The following is a 5590-nucleotide window of genomic DNA, read 5'->3' as shown; positions in this document are numbered from 1 at the left end:
GCTAGAGGAGGGTGGGGGTGGGGAGAAAGTAGCATAGAGTACAATAGGTGAGTGGGGGAGGGGATGAAGGTGATAGGTCAGGGAGGAGGGTGGAGTGGATAGGTGGAAAAGAAGATAGGCAGGTAGGACAAGTCATGGGGACAGTGCTGAGCTGGAAGTTTGGAACTGGGGTGAGGTGGGGGAAGGGGAAATGAGGAAACTGTTAAAGTCCACGTTGATGCCCTGGGGTTGAAGTGTTCTGAGGCAGAAGATGAGGCGTTCTTCCTCCAGGCATCTGGAGGTGAGGGAGCGGCAGTGAAGGAGGTCCAGGACCTCCATGTCCTCGGCTGAGTGGGAGGGGGAGTTGAAATGTTGGGCCACAGGACGGTGTGGTTGATTGGTGCGGGTGTCCTGGAGATGGTCCACTGAGCCTACTCTCAGCCTTTATCTCCATCTTTTTAAGCTGTCTTTCCTTTTTAAGTGTCAGTTTTTGAAGTTCAAAAGCTTTCTCTTTCTCTGCTCCCTCTTTCCCTCTCTTCTGCCGCACTCTTTTTCCCTCTCTTCTGCTTTTAATCGTAACTCAAACTGTCCCATTTCTGTTGCCCTTTTCATATCTCTCGCCTCTAACTCAAGCTGCTTTATTTGCAATTGAATTCTTGCCATTTCTATAGATTCTGATGATTTCTCCAGCAAGTTTAAGTGCTGAGCAACTGCTGTAATTATCTCTCCTTTCCTCACAGAAGCAGGCAGTTTCAAACCCAGCTTGTCTGCTAATTCTTGCAACTTGGTCTTATTTACTTTTTGCAAAACTTCCAGAAAACTTTTGGCAACTGAAACAGCCATTACTATCCCAAGATTTGTCTACCCAACCGAACCAACACCCGAAATAAAGACACTAGCACCCACCACTCACTCTTTAAAATCCCACAAAATGCCCCCAGTCTGTTATGGACTAAGCAAGACCACTCAAAACATTCTTCAGCAGGCAGCTCAGATCATAACTTTGCAATTTGTTTCAGTAAGTGTACAGTGAAAATTACCCGGATTAAGTTAAAGAACAAAGAAAATTTACAGCCCAGGAACGGGCCCTTCGGCTCTCCAAGCCTGAGCCGATCCAAATGTACCATCTAAACCTGTTGGTCAATTCCTAAGCAGTTAGCTAGGTTAGTTAGCTAGGTTCACTACTAGATTTTAAAACAGACAAAAGTTTATTCACAAAATTACACAATGAAACACAAATAACAGAATAAAGAACTCCTACAGAACTCAGTCTATCCAACTAGATTTAATTATGCTGTTCCGAATATACACAATAGTCACAATAAGCAAACTCCCTTTAAAACCCAGTATAAATGGAACACATGCTTACAGGTTGAAGTTGAGGAGCAGAAAAGAGAGAGAGAGTTTCCACACAGCTCCCAGTTAAATATCCAATCAATTCAATACTGAACTAAAACTGCTCAGCTCAGCTAGAGAGCTGATCACCCCACCTTTCTTTATACAGGTCACTTTTAAAGCATGACCACTTTGGCCTGATGTCTCATCTGTTTACATATAAACAAAAGGCCTCTCAATAATCCTTTTCATCTTTGTACCAAACCAGACTGATTGGAGCCAGGCCCGGTTTATTACCTTTCTGAAAAAAACCAAGGACAAAGTATCCTTGAGCCAAGGAACAGCTTTTAGAAAAAAAAGGGATTAACTTTATGACACATAGTTGTGCAATTTGAAGGTTAATCAGTTGAGAATTTGTTAGATGCTTATCACTGTCTGAATCCCATGCAGAAATAGGTGCCTTTACACAAAAAGACTGACCTTAGTTGTGACACTGTCACACTGTGGCTAACCAGAATCAAGTTGTATCATTTTCTCAATAGACTGTTGATAGTGGGAGCAAGGAACTCTGTTATTGTGGTCAGTGAGACACATTTAAAGCACCAGTATCTGCTCCATTGATAGGTTGTGGTAAGCTGTAGAGATGTTGAAGGACAGGAAGTAAGAGAGAGAGAGAAAAGGAGCAAACCAGAGCACTTTATCAGTAATGAATGGTTATTTGAGCATCTTTTGAGAGATGAAGAGACAATTTGTGGTGCAGTGGGTAGAGTTCCTGCCTTGACTCCCACTGTTGGATGACATAGCAACAGCGTGTTCCTAATCTGGTCAAATAGCTTGATTAACAACCTGCAATTCCTTCCTATGCAACAGTTTCTGGTGGTAACAATTGGAGAGACTACGTGGTCAGCCATGCTTCACGTGAAGTGGTGCCCTTATATAAGAGTTGCATACTGGACCTGTACTCAAACTCCAGGCTAAGGGAATGGGTGTAAGTTTGTGTTTCATGCACCACCAGGGAAGCTTCTACATTTGCAATGAAGACAGAAATTCAAATATTATTTTTGAACATTTTGGTATGTTGCCAGATCCAGATCCAGTCGAATTGCACCTTGATATATAAAGGGCAGCTTGCTGCTCCCTCTCTCCCTTGGCTCCGTGTGCCCATTGGAATTCCCTGCCCACAAAGACAATGGAGGTGGAAATGATAAATGATGTCAAAAGGAAATTGGATAGACATTTGAAAGAAGGAAACCTACGGGGTGGGGGGAGCACGGGAATGGTTGAAAGGGGGCAAGTGGTGCAGTGGGATTGACTGGATCACTCCACAGAGGGCCAGTGTTGAAACTATGGCCTCCTTCTATGCTGGAAATGACTGCGGTTCCACATCTACATTATGTCAGGGGCTGAGTGAAGGTTATGTACAGCATCGAGCACTGAACGAGGCCATTCTGCCAAAGTCCATGCTTATATTTATGCTTCAGATGAACCTCTTCCCACTCCTTGATCTTGGCATAAGTTTCTATTTCTATTGCCCTTTCTACGTTTCTGCCTTGGTGTCAAATATGTGTTGCATTTCACACTTTAACCACTCTTTGGGAATTTTTTTTTTGATTTTCTTATTGCAGTTAATAATTGCCTTTTTCATGTCCCTGATCTTGTGATCTCGTCTCCATCCACAAATGGATACATTTTCTCTAAAACTTAATTTCAGTACAAATTTAATTATAACTTCTGCTTTTCAGATTTTTTCTTTCAAAGTGAAAATGTTTGGTTTACTCTGTTTGTGACCTTGTTAGCTTGCATTGTTATTTCTAGTGATTTGCCTGCAGACCTCCAAGTCCACTCCTCCTCTTCCCTTTTGACTTTGAACATTCAAATAAAAATGTAGCCTCAATCCTGTCTTACAACATGTACCACTACGTACTGTTATTTATCTAGATTGGAATTCACTTGTGAATTAAATGCTCGTTCTTCAAGTTTTGTTTTGTTACATTATGTCCTCCCTGTACCTTCTAATTAGGTGTTTTCTAAATTTAAAGTTTGAAATGGTACTTTGGTGGATTTGTACCAGAAGTGTAAAAATATTCCACTCACTGAACCATTTTGGCTTTCATCTTACAAATCTCGTCCAATATAGAATACCTTTCACGTTTATTTCTAGCCCCTTGTGTAATTAGAATGTACCTTGTCTTTATAAAATGTAAATTTGTATGATGAGAGGAGTCTGCCAGAAATCAAGCTGCACAACTCCATGATGTCACCCAGCAGGTTAAATGTCTTAAAAAATCACTAAAACTTATCAACCTGTTTCTCTTTATCATGGTTAACTAGAACAAAGAGACTTTTAACTGGCTTTTCAATAGACTCAAAATTAAAACACTGATTTCAGTCAAAGCTATTCTTAGAACAAGTGAAATGCTGTTTATCAATGAAGGAACTATTCAAACTAAATGGTAACCCCTTAACTGCAAATACACACATTCATATGTAGACAGGACAGACCAAACATAACCCTGTAGAGGAATTATGAGTGGGAAAGTAGGGAAAAACCTGTCACAGAGTCACGCCGCACACAAACAGACCCTTCAGTCGGTGCCAAACATAATCCCAAACTAAACTCGTCCCACCTGCTTCTTCCTGGCCCATGTCCCTCCAAACCTTTCCTATTCATGTACTTATCCAAATGTCTTTTCAATGTGGGAATTGTACCCAACTCAGGAAGTTCATTCCACACATGAACCACCCTATGCGTAAAACATTTGCTCCTCATGTCTTTTAAATCTCTCTCCTCTCACCTTAAAAATGTGTCCCCTATTCTTGAAATCCTCCATCCTAGGGAAAAGAAAAAAAAATCTAGCATTTACATTATCTGTACCCATCACTATTTTAACTGGAAAGATAGCATGAGATGACTTTCTGACAATTCCTTCAGTTTCCTATTGCCAAGCTCACATTTCAGTCAGTTACTGAATGGTAGGAGATACTCAGTTTCAGGTGAGAAGCAGTGAAGATTCCTGGTATTTGAAACTTTGTCTTTTCTTCCATAGTACTTCACTGAGAGAAATATAGAGTGTGGTGCTTTCAGCTTCCAGCTCTGACTGTTCTAGATTGACAGTGACAGTCCTGCATTCTCACTGCTTTCCAATAACTACCTCCAGCTTTTAGTTGCATACTGAAACAGGCACCCATTACGTCACTCCAGAGGCTGTTGCTAAGTGCTGGCTTAGATCCATTAAGGTTTTGTAGGTCTTTGTCTCAAAGATTAAAGCAATAAAACTTCACCCTTAACTCTCCCTGAAACGCCACTTTCCAAAATCTTTGTGTTTCGTATATAAACAACGAATAGACCACAGTCTCCTTTAACAGTTTGCTTTACCATTTCAATATAAAATCACAAAATAAACTCAGTGACGGTCAGTCCGTAATCCATCACTAACTTTATCCTTTCTCAATGTTCATGCAAAGCCAGTAGTTGCTGCCCATTGCTAGTTGTCATTGTATAGAGGATAGTTGTCACATGTAGGTAAAGACAGGAAGAATTCCTTCACTAAATTAATAACTAGTAAAGGTTTTGTTGTCTCCTTTACAGAGACTAGCTTTATATTGCAAATCTATTATTTTAATGTATATTCTAGTCAGGAGCTGTGTGGGGATTTGAACTCCTATTCCCAAAGTATTGGTTTGGATCTCAAGATTCCTTAGTTGGTTTGGTCTACATGTAACTCCAGCCCCACAGCAATGTAATTGCCTCTTAACTGCCACTTGGGAAATTTGGGATGGGCAATAAATGTTGGCCTATCCAAAGATGCCCATATGCCATGAGTGACTAAAAGAAAAAAGCAGATACATGGAAACATGACCACCTGGAAGTTTTCCTCTGAGCCATTCACCATCATGACTTGGAAATATATCACCATTCCTTTACTGTCACTGGGTCTTAATCCCTTCCTTAAAGCATCGTGGGTCTACCTATAACATATGAACTACAGTGGTTCAAGAAGGCAACTCACATCACCTTCTCAAGGGAATGGGGGTCAGGCAGAAAATGCTGGCCCAGCCAGCAACGCCCATGCTCTATGAACTAATAAAAAAAGTTAACATTTTCCAGATTTGAAGCAAAAACAGTGCAGGTACATTTTCCTATTCCTGCTCTCCATATTCCCTGACTTTTCACAGACTGAAAGAACACCATTATAATGTTAAACCAGGTTAGGGATTATTTCACACTCTGAGATGTGGGATGTGAGGGAAGGTATGGATATTCCACAACAAAGAC

Source organism: Chiloscyllium plagiosum, unplaced genomic scaffold (assembly GCF_037043375.1).
Source record: "Chiloscyllium plagiosum isolate Xiang-an unplaced genomic scaffold, Cpla_swu_hap1 HiC_scaffold_16, whole genome shotgun sequence".
Classification (NCBI taxonomy): domain Eukaryota; kingdom Metazoa; phylum Chordata; class Chondrichthyes; order Orectolobiformes; family Hemiscylliidae; genus Chiloscyllium; species Chiloscyllium plagiosum.
This window is presented reverse-complemented; position numbering follows the sequence as displayed.